Source organism: Callospermophilus lateralis, unplaced genomic scaffold (genome assembly GCF_048772815.1).
Source record: "Callospermophilus lateralis isolate mCalLat2 unplaced genomic scaffold, mCalLat2.hap1 Scaffold_65, whole genome shotgun sequence".
Lineage (NCBI taxonomy): Eukaryota > Metazoa > Chordata > Mammalia > Rodentia > Sciuridae > Callospermophilus > Callospermophilus lateralis.
Genome location: NW_027514826.1, coordinates 3,164,009 through 3,181,811, shown reverse-complemented (window position 1 = coordinate 3,181,811; position 17,803 = coordinate 3,164,009). Strand labels below are relative to the sequence as shown.

Here is a 17,803-nt window from a genome sequence, read left to right as displayed (position 1 = left end):
CCCAATTTTTCTCCATCACAATCTGCCTAAGCTGAGCAGTCCTTTTTCTACTCGTAATTTTCAAATTTCCTTCTCGTACCTAAATTATACATAAAAATGAAAGGTATCCATTCTCATCTGAAAATATTTTCATGATCATTTTCCCTTTCCAGAAAGCAAGCATTTACTTACCTCTTTCTCTAATGTGAAGTGACATTTTAATGCAGCAGCCCTGGAAGGAGACAAAAAACATTAACTCAGAAAAATAGTTGAGCTCCTGCAGTTTGCCAGGCTCCCACCTATTTGCTGAAGAATCTGGGCTCCGAATAAGCAAAACTGCTCTCCTATTGCCAACTACTATTTATGAGTCTGAGGGTTGTTGACATTGATTAACATTGAAAGTGACATCTGGTCCTTATGTAGTTTCTAAATAGACTGGTTTCAACCAAGAAAGCAATAAGGAAGCCTCAGGAGGATATGTTTGGAGGAAAGTAATGGTATGAGAGTGACATGAAACACTCTTTTGTCCAAAATTTTGGATCATTATCTAGAAATTAAGCTGTGTGTTTGGGAGGGAGAGAAGTTGGTGTGTTGCTAAGAAAGGAAGGGAGGAAATTTCTCAAAGATAGTTGGAAAGATATACCTAGGGGAAGGAAAAGAGTATACCAGGGAAAACTCATTAAAAAAGTGAAACAACAAAAAGTTCAAGACGAAAAGTGTCTACTCATCAGTCAAGTAATTTAAGGAGCCATGATTTGCCATACAAATGGATTTGTAATAAAAAAGAATCCTGTAAAGTGTAAAATGCATTGGAGTTTTAAATGTGTAAGTTACAAGCAATTTTCTAGCACATATAGAAATCATACCTGTGTATAAATTTCTTCCAACTTCAGTGTGTCAGCCTTATCTTTCTAGTAAATTCCTATGCAGAGCAGTCACTATTTTAGGTTGGTGCTAAATGAGTAAGGTATTATTTCTAGCATCTTAAAAGTTCATTTCTTTATTATTCCTCCCTTACAATTGGCTAGTAATTAGGCCCAAATATTTGCTGCTTTGAAAAAGCCTGGATGGGCTATGGCGGGTACTCAAATCATTTAAAGAGCAAACTTAAAAAAATACATTCCTGTGTCTCATTCCCATGGATTCTACAATTTTAGCATGATCTAAAGTAACTCTAATGCAAGTGATCTGTGGACTACACTCTGACAAGTGCTGACTTAGAGAAGATGTCCTCTAGGTTGTGTGTCAAGAGAAACATCCCTGTCTTCTGAATCCAGCAATTGCCCTTGGTTCCAATGTGTTCCATTAAGTTCACACTTGGTGGACAATTGCTGATTGACACTGCTGTGCTGGACAAGCTTATCTGTGGGGCTCAGTGTGACACACCCCTGATTTTTCTTTATTTTGTTAGAATGATTACAGGAAGTTATCTATGCAATGCAAGGATTTTGTGGTGGGCGTGCTGGACCTGTGCTGAGACACAGAAGAGGTAGAGGCGATTTTAAATGGTGATGTGAACCTCCAAGTCTGGTCCAACTACCACCATTCAAGTTTGAGCCGGATCAAACTGGCCATTAAATATGAAGTCAAGAAGGTAAGATTTCCCATCTTTCTTGGCCTTCCTGCCTCACTTCACAGGGCAGCTGGCCTAGCTTTGTGCTCATATTTTATGTTCCTGTAAAGTGACTGTGATTACACCCAAATTCTCTCCAGACAGGGATCTGACAGTCTCACAGGGCTGCTAAGATCCCACCACCTTTTCCCACCTCAATTCCCAGCCTCCAAATAGAGAGAGAGGAATCATGAGTCAGCCCATGACTAGACCTTTAACCTGGAGAACAGAAGAGATTTTCAGACTCCAGACTTCTGGCAGTAGTGTCACAGTGAGGAATCCCATTACTAGAAAGCCAGTTCCAAATCTTGAGAAACAAATAACTCAGGTATTTCAATAGCATTTATTGTGTTGAAAATGGTTTGGAGTAAAGGATTTATGGCATCCATGGTCCTCAAAGGATTAGAGAAATTTACTTCAAAGTCATATGAAATCCCTTAGTGGGAAGCTTAAGTAGACTTTCCCAAAAGTAAGCTTGTTCCACCTACTCAATAGATATCAACATGTCTGTAATGATTCTTGTCACCCAATAACCCTTGCATTGTAGTGTCTGATCAGATTAGGTCCTAAGGAGAAAAAAATCACTTGTATTTCCATTTTTTATATATTTTAAGTCTGTAGAATCTGCTCTGTTGTCTGACATTATTCGTCCTGATGAAAACTGGAAAGCTCCAAAAACTTGTATGGTTAAATGTCAGTGGACTTTCTATATGAGCAAGGCAGAGTGGATCTGTCTTTGAGGATTTGTTTTTATTTGGGGGGGGGTGGCTATTTCACATGTAAAACATAAAAAGTATTTTTAATACCTCCCAAATTGGCCACTTGAAGTGTCTCCTCTCCCCTGATTATCTTACTTTGTGTGAGGTCAACCAGTCTTCAAGAAATGACATGGATCTTTGGGATTCATCTAGAAAGAGCTTCCAAGTTTGATAAAATCTTTCTGCCATTTTATTTCAATAATAGTCACAAATCCGAAGAAAAAAATTGATTTTTTCCAAGACTCTGAGTCCCGAAGATCATATTGATAAACCATGGAAAAGGTAGCCTTGAGATTCATATTAGAAAGCAGAGAGTTTATTGCGGTGCTTGGAAAGGTCAGATTGTGGTTTCAAGTATAATAATATTTTCTTAGCTCAGGGAAATACATTTTTTTTAAACTAAGCTAAGAACTCCCTGATGTTTTTTACTAAAGCATGGCAATCACTTCCTGAAACTGCTGAGATATCCATGCCCTTGAGTTCACATAAACCTGCGGTAGAGGCTGCACAGCACTAGTAAAGGTGAGCTTGAATTTCCAAAACTGCAAATATTTTCTTCCCTCCCCAAGCCAGAGTGTCTTTTTGCCACTTAGCACATGGGAAAAGTGAAGATGTCTTTGAAAAGCCAGAGAACAGGAGATGATGCTTGATGTTTGAAAATTTACAGTCACAGTTTCAGCTATTCATGAACAATTTCAAGAGTCCATGGCATGCAGATATTAGCCATTTTTCTGAAACATAAAATAAGTCTAGCAAAACTGTCACCAATGGTAGAGTGCACAGCAAAGCCAGAAGTCTTGCCACTTCCTCACAGCTATATGTTCCCTCTCATTGTCAATTACCAAGTACAAATGGCCCTGATAATTAATGACAAGAAAAAGTGAAGCCCTCCATAAGCATGATGGTTTAGTTCAGAATAAAAATGTTTCATGAGGGAAATTATTTGCTCTAGGGGTATTTTCCAATTAGGAGAGTCAGAAAGGTCTCAGGAAATATCCATCATGAATGTCAAATGTCTGTTGTCATCCATAGGCAGAAAGATGATCAATGACCAGCATAAAATGCCAGCCTTGCTCATTTCCAGGGGATAAATTCTTTCAAACCATGTATACCATTATGCAATAGTAGGCAGACTCGAAGCTTTCCTTGACATTTATTCTATCATGAATTACTGGTGAAAATATATAATACCAAAAGGCATACTAATATTATAATGCACTTCCATTTTTAATTTATTAACTTTACCATGCTTGCGTAGGCACAATCTAACCTGGATATTTGAGTTATAAACTAACTAGCACCAAGGCCTAATTACAAATATACTGCCTTTTATACCTGATAAAGCTAGAGTATTAAACCATAAAAAATTCCTATGGCTCTGTCTACATGATGTAAAAATCAACCCATTAATCCAGTATCAAAAAAAAAAAATAACCTAGTTTATCTTGGCAGTTCCTTGTGTTGCTAATAAGGTGGTACCTTAAAAAGAAAAAGATAGTGAAAGAAAATGTGTTGTGTTCAAATAGATTTGGAGACCTTAAATTAACATAGTCAAACAGATTTCTATGCTTAAAGACATTATTGAGTCCTTAATGTACATCACTACTCTAGACCTCCTCATCCAGGGCTATTTTGGATAACAGTATTCTCCATCTCTCTATCTTAGCCCCGGGGAATCATACCTAAATCTCCTTCTCAAAGGCCTTCTTCTCATAACATAAACTGTCTCTAAATAAATGCATAGGGGATTTCCAGCCCCACCAATTATGAAGACCCAGTCTGGATCCCAATTTGGCTCATTTGGACCCAGGCTGTACCCCTAAAGTGAACCCAGTGTGTGTTGTGCTCAGTGACATGTCACAGACATCAAGACCCAGGTCTTGGTGTCCTGTTCAACTTGTTCAATGTACCAGTTGTCTATTGGACAACATGTCTCAGTCTTCTTTGTTGCTTCTCCATCTCTGGACTTACCATAATGATGTTTTCCCTTCCTTTCCCTATATCATCTCTTCTCATTCCTTCCTCCAGTCTGCCTTAATTAGGATCAGGTGAATATCCTAGTCACTACAAGAGAACTATGTGGTCATTAGTCCTGTAGGCTCAATTGTTCAAGGAGGATGGAGCAAAGAAACTCAGAATGTCCTGTTTGCATGACAGAAGGTATAACTTTATCTTAAAAGGAGATAGACATAATTAAGTAAAAGCCTGCTACTGAAAAAAATTACAAGAAGACATGAAAATATTTTTGGTAAAATAGATTATTATCAGAACAGAAAGCATATCTGTTACCATGCAGCATTTCCAACAAGGGTAATTAGTTCCATCTAATCAATCATTTTAGCCACCACCCATAGGATCTACAGACACTGACCTCAGCCTCCTAGAAAACCCAAGGAGAATAAGACAGTGTGTAAGCTATCAGTCTAGTGAGTTGGGACAAATATCCCATGACTTTAACAGCAGCAACCTGTGCACAGGAGGGAGTCCCTTAACTACTTAACTATCTGAGCAAAGTTAAATTCACTGTCTAATCTCTGTTTCAGACTTCCAGCTGGTTCCCAGTTCTATCATTGTGGGGTGCAGCTTGGCTTGGACTCTGATCATGGTATGAGCCATCTTTTCATTCAGCTGAGAGGCTCCCACTCTCCTCAAGAAACAGTTTCACTGCTCCAAAGTCTTCAAGACCCAAGAACTTAGGGGTTATTCCTGACTTCAGAAGCTATTCTCACACAAAATAAGGGTCTGATACATGTCCATGGGGAGGAAGATAAGCGCACAGGGTCCTGGGAAGGCCCTACTGTCTCTACCTCAATAACACACTTCCCTTTTTCCTCATGCTACTGAATTAAGGAAATAGTATTTTCTATGATTTTCATTCACTTACATATTCCTCATTTAACAAACACTCAATGATGTCTACATATCACCAGTTCTGTGCTCATCACACTGGAAGACCAAGGCCCAGGCTTTGCTCTTGAGGGGCTCATGTAGTGATAGCAGAAATAGTGAACAAATGATACAATCCTGTCTGAGCAGGGCACAAAGGAATGGGAAAGGTGCAATATAGAGGCCAAAGAAAATACTGGCTATCACTGTTTGGGACCTTAGTAAAATTTTCCCAATGATATAGTTTCACAGAAATATCTGTGGTGGGGGGCAGTGGGGGAGGCTTCATGAATGGGAAGTGCTAAATAGAATGGCAATTTAGGCAGAGAGGTAAAAGTAAAAAGCCACAGATCCCTGAGAAAGAGAAGCATATTCAGGTAATGTGTTTAGAGGAGTGATCCTTCCCTGTGGCTTTATCGTTACAGGGAAAGAAATAGGCTGAAAGTTTGCCAAGAACCAGACACTTGAAGGCATTCATGCCAGGTACTGTCTCCTGAACTTGATAGTGCCAGGACTTTCTATGATGTTGGAAATGTTCTATTTTCTATTTTCCAATATGGGAGTTATAAGCCGCATGTGGCTAATTAGCATTGGAATTGAGGTTGGTGTGATTATGGAATAATTATTTATATCTTTATAAATTAATTAATTTAAAGTTCAACATGTGGCCTGTGGTTACCAAGTTGTACAGCATGGCTGTGTATCCTCATTTGTACCTTCAACAGGCTTTTACTGAATGATTACAAAGTGTGATTTACCAAACACTGGGGACATAGTAATGAATGAAAGTAGCATGATCTTGGCCATCAAGAGGGAAGACAGACCTTAATCGAAGCATCACACAAATAACCTGTAATACTCCAATTGTAAGTATTATGAAGAACATGAAATTATGAGAGCTTCTAAAAGCAGATATGACATAAGTAGAAAAGTCAATTAAATTTCTCTAAGGAACTCATACTTCAAGAGCAAAAGAATATAAACAGTCAACCAGTGGTGGGGATGGCATTTCTGGCAGAAAGATCATACTTAAAGTATATCCAAAGGTCCTGAGGTGAAAAGAAACCAAGTAAGAGGAACCAAAAGAAAGAGAATGTGACCAAGTTAGAGGGCATGGGAAGTGAGGTGTGGGATGAGGCTAAAGACAGGCCAGACAATGCAGCCTTCCAGACAATGCAAAGTTCTAAATAATTTGGTTTTTATTTTTGTTTTGGTTTTTGTTGTTGTTGGGTGTTTGCTTTTTGTTTTCTGGTTTATTTTATTTTATTTTATTTTTTGAGGGTTAATCAAGAGTGATTTTTAAAGATTGGGATATCCAGGGAGACAGCTTATCATCTGAGAAAGTCTTAAAACAAAAAAGGATGGATGTGGATACAGCATTTTGTTGGATGAAAGGGACAGGATATTAGTCAAGATAGGCTAACTTGTGCTGTGTTGACAAAGAAAACCAACATTGCAGTGACTTTTCAACAAATTAAGATTTATTCATTGTTTATCCTATTTCCATCTTAGAACAGGATCCACTCCAGGAATTCAAGCCGATAGAAGAGCCAACATGTCAAATGTTTCCACTATGCCAAGAGGTAGAAACCTAGAGCCTAGACCTAGAGACTCACCCCAACAATCACATGCTTTTACCTGGATGTGGCACTCTTTGTTCCTGTGCACTTTATGAAGAATTAGTCAGACCTCCTACACTACCTCCAGAAGGATCAGGGAGTAGAATCATGCCATGGTTTTAATGGAGAGAAAAACAGAGCAATTTGGGAAATAGCAGTAATGATCACCACAGGAGAAAAGCTGAGGGAATTCATACTGAGAGCTTCAACCTCTCTAAGTAAGAAGCAGAATCACCACCTGAGGTAGAAGGCAGACTGAGAAAGTAAAAAGAAAATAATGTTCATGAAAAGTTCTGTGGGATACTGCAGAGAGAGCTGAATACGACTGCAGACTGTAATCCTTTGTCAGTCACCTGCATTCTTAATAGAAATGGAAGGAATCCACAAAGGATGGTAACATGTCAAGCCAGTGTTCTCCATAAACTTCTATTTCCTGATGCCAACTTCAAGATTCTTTTTATACATTTGGAGCCAGAAGAACAGAAAATGTGTCCCATGGAAGGTTTCCCTCAGCGAAGAATGTCAAGGAGGGAGGGCAGTGGTGGAAGGACCATTTCCATCTATATTGCCTGTCTAACATTGAGCCAAATGATCATCTTCTGCACACTTTACAGTCATGCCATAAATGGCCCCATTTTCTACTTGGAAAAACTCCTAGTAGAAAGCAGAATTTGTTGAGTAGAAGTATAGTGTTATGGCTGGAAGCCTGGCTGCTTGAGTTCCCACTTAGTAGATACGTGGCTTCAGACAAGGCATTTCATTTGCTAGCCTGAATGCCTCACAGACAGAGCGGACACTGCTGTAACCCTCAAGAGCCTCTCAGAGACAGAATGATGCCCAGGAGCAAATACACAACTGGCATACATCCTCTCCCTAGTGTGGTGACCATGGGTAGGACACTGGAGAGAGGGTAAATGACCTCTGCTGGGTCCTGTTTCATTTTCTCTGTCTGCACAAAGCACAAGGCAGAGCCAGTGAGCACAAGAGACCTGGGGACATCAGGCCTTTCTAGAGGACATCTGAGGGGCCAGTCAGACACTCACATGCTCTGAGCAGACATTCCCCACTGTGTTGTCCTGCTGAGGTATCATTCTAACAGATGCTCAGAGTTAAGGAGATCAGAGCTGTCACAGACAGTTTGGCTGGTCAGGCACTACCCCAACTGCGCTGCATGATGCCAGTAGCTGCCAAACACTGTTAGTGTCAAAAGCATCAATCATCATCCTCTTTGGGGATTCCTCTGAGCACTTTCATGGCTCTAGCCTGGTCATGTGGCATAAAAATGATCAGTCTATTAATCACCTGGCTCAGAAGGGCTATCTTTTACATGAGGAAATTTTGTTTTCATCCAACAAAAAATCTTGAAAAACAAAAGAAAAAATATATTATGTAATTGTGATACCCTTTTGCCTGGAAAAATTCCCCAAAGAAAAATAGAACCTATTGGGCAGTGGTAAACTGTTGTGGCCAGAGCCTGACTGCCCATGTTTGAGTTACAAGTCTTTTACTTACTAGCTATGTGCCTTTGAATAAATTATTTAATTTCTGCACCTTGATTTTCTCATCCATATAACAGGAACAAATTATAGTACCTAATAAACAATGGTCAATGTTTCTTACCACACATAATGTCCCTAAGACATGGTAAGTACATAATAAATTAGATAAAGGAAGCTGTTTGGCATCTTGGTTTTATAAGAGAACTACCTTTAAGACTAAATCAGCAATTCCCAACCTCAGCACTACTGATATTTAGGCCATATAATTCTTTGCCATGGGGATTCTTCTGTGCATTACAAGAGTTTTAGATGAATCCCTGGCCTCTACCCAATAGCACCCTCCCCTCAATTTTGTCAACCAAAAAAGTATCCATCCAGACTATCTCTAATGTCTTTGGGGAAATTGGGAAGCCAGAATCATTCCCTGCTGAGAACCTCTGGGCTAGTTTTCAGGATCTAGGCCATGACCCCTTAACTTTAAGGCCCTGGGGGCAGGGATTGTAGTTATATGGAATATATTGTATCTCTCAAGACCAGTGGCTCTCAAATGATGGGCCCAAATTCCAAGTAAGAAAACTACTTGGGAGCTTTGTTAAAAATACCACTGCCACAGACTGCCTAATCCAGTTTGTCTGGGTGGGCACACAGCAGCTGGTATTTTCTAAAGATGTGCTAATTATTTCAAATTTTATAAAGATGGAGCTCCTACAAGGTGGGGGCCTCTCTTCATTTATCTTGATCTCTGATAGCTGATAACAATACACATTCTATATATAATGTAAAGCCTCCAATTTGACTAAATAAATAGTTGGTTTATTCAGTGGGACATCAAAGGCTTTACTGCTTCTCCAATTGTAATTCCCACTTGTGATTAAAACCCATTAGAATCCAGGTGATGTTTGAGACTGGCCCCAGAGTTTGGGTCTGTCATATACAGTCCTTCCATTGCCAACTGCATGCACATCACTGAGTGAGTGCTTCACTGAGTGCTATGCAGAGGATCTTGAGAGTGCTCCCTCCTCTTATTAGCCTTCATTGCTGCCCCATTCCCACATCCCACCACACTTAGAGTGAAGAGGAAGGGAAGAAAGAGTCTGATGCTTTCTCTCTGCCCTTCTTCAGGCATGCTGCAAATCACCTGACAAGACTTTCTCTAATACACTGATAGAACTGTGAATTTGCAAAAGAGATTTCAGATCTTTAAAGTAAGGGTTGTCACAGCAGGGCAGAACATGATTACCTTTGGATATTTTGCTGCCTTTCATTCAGTTCTTGTCATACATAAATATTTGTATGAAAGGATAATTCTTCAAAGCATTGTTTTTCTCCTTGGATATTAGGTTTCCTAAACCATGTGGACTTAGCTTGTTTAATCAAACTATATTCATTGTGTGCTGTGTTTGTTAAGAAAGTCAGAGTCTGATTACTATTACCTCCTTATTTGTGGATTATCAGAAAGAGAAATTTTTATTTAGCATTCAAGACAGGAACATATACCCACTTACTGCCCTCCAGAAAAGATGCAGTCAGAAATATTTACTAGCCCAAAGTGGGAAAGATAACAAAAGCCATTTTAAAATTGTCACATTAATCCCAGAATTAAACAGATCTTAGAAACTACAATCTCCCCCAAGGACCCGTGACTAACTCTAGTAATTAAGCTAAAGATCAACTGCACATTTCTATCACATTATTTTTGTACTAAATGCTCATAAATAGATTTAGACTTTTAATGAGCACTTTAACTTTCACATATTCATCTCATTATATGCCAAAGTGCATTATTCTTTTTAACATTCATCTTGCACATTTTCTTGATAGAAGGCAAGTTTTGTAAATATAATTGTAGATGAAAATTTCTGTTTAATAAGGATACTTTATGTAATCTAAGCCATAGTTATATTATGCCTAGAAGATGACAATAGCGTATAATTAACAGGTCTGCCTTCCTCTTCTCTTTTCCCTACAAATAGACAGACAGACACATACCTACACACACAAACACACACGCACACACACACACACACACACACACACACACATACATACACACACACACACACCAAGAAAAAAATTAAATAATTGAATTATTTCATGGCCCAGCTTATATCTTTCATCTATAAGCCAGGTATAGTCTGATACTAATCACTACTGGAAGCAGAGCCTAAGATAAGGGCTCTTGAAAGTACTGTTTTACTAAATCATGATCTCATGAGAAACCTACATTGATGGGGCAGAGTAGGATGGGGAAGGAGAAGAAGCTAAATTAAGAGGTGGTTTCAAAGAAGTCAACCCTCAGTTTGATCTGGAGAGGTGCCTCAGAGTGGAGTGTGTGGTAGGTCCACAAATTTGCATGTTATTAAGGCTAAGGGTTGGCCTTTACCTATTTGTATACCTATATCAGTCAGTCACCAGTTGCAGGTCTCCCAGGGCGGGGGATGGGGGGTTACATAAATATTTCTGGACAAAGTGGTTCCCATTGGCTGGAGGGAATTTCTGAAAAAGAGTGTATCTATGAGCCCTCAGCATCCAGCACCCCAGCATGTAGGGCTGGGTGCTCTTTACTAGTAAGAGGGATCTTGGCAAGAAACCAATATCCTCATGCTCTAAAGTACTCAGGTTTCAACCACTAACTATGGCCTATAAGCTGCTGCATGATTTGGCTCCTGCCTTCCTCTTTAACTCATGTTAGAATAAACTACTCACGTTCCTAAATTACACTAACAGAGGTATACTTTTGGTAAGAGGGCAGGGGGAATTAGAGGCCCCTTTGGAACTTGGAGGACTTTGTGGTAAAATGCACAGCACAGAGCTCTGAAGAACCCAAAGAAGGCCTAGGCCCATAGTGCATGGGAAAAATATTGGAGCAAAGAACAAAGACAGAGGAAATGGAACTTGGGAGGGTTGCTTACAAAGAAGGGAGGTTGAGTGGTTCTCTCTGATTAAGTGCCAGCAGGAGCTGTGTCTCTGCCCTTCTTGTACATGCTGCATCCTCACATCAGCCATTGTCATGCTTTCTCTGTTTTACTAGTGAAGCAACTGAGACCCAGAGAGGAGGAGCAAGTCACTTAAAGTCCAAGAAGCCAAGCAGAGACTCCAACTCATATCCAGCTTGTTCCAAAGCCTGTACTGAGTTTTGTTCTTAACCTGGTGGACCAGTCATGTAGGCGGCCAGAGGAATTCCCATGGTGGGGAGAGACATGTGAACCTGCAGAGCAGGACACTCTTTCTCCAGTCCACCGAGATCCTCAGAATATTACACTCACCAGATCCTCAACTATCCTTCCTTATCCAGATTCCCCCAGATACTTGAAATTAAATAAACATAGTACTTGCTTTTCTAATAAGGTCCTTCATTCCCTTGGTAAAAAGGAGATGTTAAAGTATTGGCTAATTTGGAAGATACTTCCAATGGCTATCAGGCTGAATTTAGTGAAATTAAAACCCATTAGGGAGGGTTTTCAAGAACAAATTTTCAACAAATTCATTAGCACCAGTTACAGATTCTTAGCTGATAATAAACCACTACCCAGACAAAACTGACCTTGTACTATGGGGAGGGAAAAGAATATATATATATATATAATATTACATATAATATTATATTATATATAATATTCTATCATAATTTTATGGGTTTTTAAATTTACAAACAGTATACAAATATCCTGACATTTCTTTACATGGTAGTTAGAGATGCCTTCCTGAAATAACTGACTCCTTCCAAGACAAAGAATTCATGGTCTCCCTTAGCATAGCCATATTGAGCTTCCTCATAGCATGGTGGTCTCAGGGGATTTGGACTTCTCAGAGGCTTTCTTAGGAATAATGGCAACTGCTGGAAGATCTCTAATGCTTTTACCTAGTGAGTTTTGCAGCATTACTTCCGCAGCATTCTATTGATCAAAATAGGTCACTGAATGTTAAGCCAACTCCAAGAGCATGAAGATAGAATTCCAGAGCAATTGGAATGGGAGATATTGCTGCCATGTTTAGAAATGCCATCCCTTCCCGGAGGAGAGAAAAGTTAGCATTCCTACTTGTGGGAATGCACTGTGGAATCAGTTACATTAGCCACAGGATTCATTCATGAATTTATTCTTTCAACAAATATTTGTTGAATTTGCTACCATGTACTGGACACTAGATAAAATACAGTAAGCAAAAAGAAAAAGGTCCTTGGTCTTCTATTTTAGTACATTTAATAATCACAGACTTTAAATGTATAATAAACTGCGGTAGTTGCTAAGTGATGAAAGATAAAGCCAGGTGAAAGAACAGAAAGAAAATTAATAAGAAAGGAGGAACTTATATTTTAGACAGGATGGTCAAGAAAGGCCTTGGTGTACTGGGTAAGGTGGAGCACGACTGTAATCCCAGTGGCTCAGGAGGCTGAGGCAGGAGGATCATGATCAAAGCCAGCCTCAGCAAAAGTAAAGTACTAAGAAACTCAGTGAGGCCCTGTCTATACATAAAATACAGGGTAGGGCTGGGGATGTAGCTCAGTGATCAAGTGACCCTGAGTTCAATCCCTGGTAAGAAAGAAAGGAAGGAAGGAAGGAAGGAAGGAAGGAAGGAAGGAAGGAAGGAAGGAAGGAAGGGATGGGGGAGAAAGGGCCTTGGTGCATTTTAGGAATAGTAAGGAGGCCAGTAGGGCTGGATCATAGAGAGCAAAAGGGAAAATGACTGGATGTAAAGAACAAAATTACCAAAGTCTTTATAGACATAGGAACAAATATGAACTTTTTTCCTAAGCATAGTAAATAGCCATTTTTCGGGCCTCTTGGACAGATGAATGAGACTTAGTTCTTAACAGAAACCCATCCTTACTAACCAAATAATTCTCCTTCCCAGGACTTGGAGAGGCAGGGGGAGGGGGAAATTATAAAATCCACCACAATCCTTGTGTAAACTCATCCACAAGCCACCATGCTTCCTTCTGGATCTCAGAGACTGAGGGTAATGCCTTTGCTATAGGCTTGATATCATAATGACTACAAGCCATACAAATTTGGTCTGGAAAAATGTAAAAAAGAATTTTGCATAGCTCCAAATGGCTTTGTAAATTAAATTAAACCCACAACTGGCCCAGGAACTTTCCCCATCATAATTATATTATTGGTCATTAACATTTAAAGAGTCTGCAAACAGAATACTGGATGCTGCAATAAATTATCATTGTCCACTGGGCAGGTTCCATGAAACAGGTGTCCCTGGAGCCTTTTAAGACTGTCTCATGCTATAATTTAAATGGAGGATGTTGTTCTGCTCTTTAGTACCTGAGGGTGCAGCAGGGGCAAGTGTGGGTGCACAAAACCCTACACTATGGCCATCTAACCCATATATCAAAACGTAAAAGTCTACTACAAGTTTTAACTCCCAGGCACCTGGCTTTTTCATGTCACATTCAGTTTTTGTCTCAGCATGACTCACAAGTCCTTCAGGGTTTCCCAACTTCTTTCATTCCTGCATTGACCCTGAGTTACCTATAACTTTTCTGACACTCTGTGCTCTAAGGCTTCAGTAGCAACAATGACAATTTATTAAGTGTTCAATCTACGTTCTTTAGTATGCCTAGTGCTTCTCATTCAATGAGCCTGATAAAACAGATGCAGCTCAGAGGTAACATAACTTGTTAAATATCAGTCAGTCACAGTCAGAGGCAAGATTTAAACCAAAATCTGTCTCCCTTTAGAGCCCAAATGCTTTGCTGCTCCTTCTTTTCAGCATGCTCTTCCCAACTCTCTTGGTGGCTTGAGTATAGCCTTCATTACTCAACACAAAAATTCCTCCCCTAGCAATCCTTTACTAACTGACCCTCTTCATCCCAGCTTGGGCTGGGTTCTTCTTCTCCGTGAATTCACGATATCCTGCCATGGCACTGAATGAACTACATTAAATTTGCCTGTTGGACTGTTTCCCTAACTATATTTAGAGGACCATGAGTGCCGCAGTCTCTGGCTGGGCACAAATCACGAGTCTCCACACAGCTTGTAGATTCAAACAGCAATTCTTTATTCCCGAACTCACACCGGCCGTCTACAAACACGTTCTGGGGGAATCCACGTTCTCTGCCCAAATCCACTCTCTCCCAAATTCACTCTCTGCCCAAATCCACTCCGCATGGGCTTCTGTCTCCCAAAATATACTGTCTGACCCTAAGAACTCAAGAGGAACTCAGCAGCAGGATACGCCCTATTCTAAAGGGGGAACACCCTAATCTCCTATTATGCTAAACCGCCTTATTCTAAAGGGGGAACACCCTAAACACGGATCCTGCCCTGGTCCTTGAGCAAGGTCACCTTTCAGAAGTCCTTCCACTAGACAGCATGGGAGTAAGCTGGCAAGGAATTTGTCATACCTACTTGGCTGATGGCTCCCAGCACATGAGAGCCATGACATTATTATTGACCTTAGTGTTCCTAGTGCCTAGTTCAGTAGATATCTGCTGAGGAAATGAAACACAAATGATTAGATAAATCTGAGTGTAGGCAGATGTGACTTCAAATATATTGCAACATTTTGTGAGACTCAATCTCAGTTTCCTATTAAGAAGAATATGAATATGATTATGAAGAGAGAAATTGTATTTATAATAGCTTAATAAAAAAACATTAAAATATCAGCACAATTAATCCAACTCATAAATTTTATGTACTGTTTATATCATGGCACCGGACTGGCTCCTAGATGAAAAATGGAACTACTTAGTCTTCAACTAGCAATCCCAAGTGGCTAGGGGACCTTTGCATTGGATGCTGAATATTCATGTGCTCATTTGACATCTAAAAGCTAGAGGTCATCTGCATGACTAAGATGTACCTTCACCAGAAATGTTCCCCAGTGTTTGGGATGTGATAAATTTCCACATTTCTTGAGAAAGTGAAGACAGCAATTAAAATTGTCCAATCTAGAAACCCCAGGTGGCACAGTAGCCACAAACACTACAAAAAGAAGGAGGAGGAGGAGGAGGAGGAGGAGGAGGAGGAGGAGGAGGAGGAGAATGAGGGAGGAGGAGGAGGAGGAGGAGGAGGAGGAGCCACCAACATTTACTAAGTGTCACGCTTAAATATGTGTCAGGTTCTTTGTCTAAGTAACAATGTCTCTTAAAGTATTAGAATAGGAACAGGGAGCATGACGTAGAAAATTAGGAGACATCCCTTAAAAGTGTTCTGCGAGCAATGTATGTGAGGAATTATGGTGGTTGTTGGAGGAGAAGGGATGTTCATTCCTCTAATATTTGCATAGAATCCAGACCACATGAAAAAGAACTTGAGCTGGGTCAAATTTATTGATCAGGTTGGTGTTAGGAAGTAGAAGAGCAGGACATAAAGTTAATTTTTAGGGAAAATTTGAGAGAAAAATTCCCAAAGTAATCGATCTGGACAAGACTTAAGTGGGATAGGTGAACAGTGGTTCTGAACTCAGAACTCTCCTCAACCTCCCTTCCTATAAGCCAAGATGAACTCAGTGTGCATCAGGATTTTATACCTCTCTCCATCCAGTCTTAGTGGAAGGTGACCACACATAGTAAGATAGAGGTAAAATGAAATTAATCAAGTAAAACCCCACTTGGCATCATTGAAAGCAAAAACATGCAGGCCTGAAGCCTGGGAAGAAGAAATTATGGAACAACAGATCATACTTTACTCTGGGCATCACTACCAGCAATTCCGTTGGAGGATTGCCCTTTAGAAAAAAAAAGCATGAGAAGAGACTGTCATTCTGTACAAGTAGTGGAGATCTGGAGGTAGGAACAAAGGAGAGCAAATCTAGCCAGCTTTGCAGAGAAAGAAGATATCACAGGCCAATGAGACATCAAGGTCCAAAGGAATTCAGCACCTAGCACTACAGGGGTTCCTGCTGGCCCATCAGTAGAACTGCAGGAGAAAACCTAAGGGCAGAGCAAAGAGTTAAGGGCTGGTCTACTTGGCCAGCAATATGGGCCCAGCCTGTGAAAGAGACTTCAATGCAAACAGAAGCACCAAGAGGAGAGGGGATGCTGGGGCAATAGAGCAAAGTTATAGACAGAGCTGCAGCTATTTCTAGTGCAGCGCTGGCCTACTTAGAATGAGAAGGGAGTTGCTGATGTCTGCACTTAGTATATTTAAGGATAGGTAAAGTGACTTCAGTGAGAACTTTAAGTCAAATGTGAAAACATAGGAGAAAGCTGTAATTTAAAAAACTTCCCTGCCATCTAGTTTGGAAGGACTCAAGCTTGGGGGATTAAAAACCTTCCCAGACACAGCATTGACCATCTTGTTTACAGTATCTTTCATTCCCAAAGGCACACACCTGTTATCAACAAGCATGTACTGTGTGTCTGAGGAATAGAAAAATGACTATCAACCACTGAAACTAGGTTTTTTTCTCACCTGCTTCCAAGACCTACAACAATGGGGTTATACGTGTTCTTCCTTATCCTTAAACCAGTAACTTTGCCATTATTTCAGCCTTTAAGTCTCATAAGATCAAAATACTGGTAGAAGTAACATTTTATAAATTTGAAAATTCAAAATTTAAATTTAAATTAGTAGCACTAAATCTTGAGTATATTTCCATCATAAAACTGCATATGCACATAAAACATCAAGTAAAAATAAAATATGTGTAAAATATGTTATATATACATCAGCATTATAATATAAATTCAAAAAGATGAAATTAATTATAAAGCATTACTTTAAAATGTAAATTTAATAATAAAACATAATGTGGTTTTTAAAAGGAAAATTAACAAATATATTATTCTCTGCAAAAATAATTTGTTAAACTTGGAATCACAGAGAGATAAGAAAGCTCCAACTATTGCCCTCTGATTTCTTCATCTGCTTGCAACTCACTTAATATTTAATTTGATAATATAATTAAGTCTTTTTCCCCAATATTGGAATTAAATTCAGGGGTGCTCTTACCATTAAGCGACATTCCCTGTCCTTTTAATTTTTTATTTTGAGACAGAGTCTCACTAAGTTGTCCAGGCTGGGCTTGAACTTGTCGTCCTCCTGCCTCAGCCTCCCAAGAAGCTGGAGTTACAGGTATAAACCACCAAATGTGGCTGAGGAAGTCATTTTTAAAACCATATTATTCTCAGTTATATCAGCCTTGAACTACAGTTTTTGTATTGCTTGGAAGCTCTGGTTTATATTTGAAGAAAGCATGTGCAGTCTATTTCTGTCTTCTTTCATTTAATTAAATATGGACACAAATTCCTATGTAGATTTCTTGTTTGGATATCAGTAACTTTGGATTTATGTTATCCTTGTTGATAAAGTGTTTGAACTACAATAATAATTATTCCTTTTATTGATGACCAAGTTTCTTTCTCTACTTAAGAACCATGAAAAATAAACAGGTTCTTGGTTAGTGACCATATTTTTATTGATCAAAACTTTTAATGCATGATATAAGTGATTTATACTTATGATTTTTATTTCATAAATAAAATAG

At 39.4% G+C, this 17,803-nt stretch overlaps 1 pseudogene; it reads left to right on the top strand.

Moving 5' to 3' along the window:
• Positions 1-17,803, top strand: part of LOC143640820 (short transient receptor potential channel 7-like) — an 85,908-nt pseudogene that overhangs the window by 42,526 nt on the left and 25,579 nt on the right.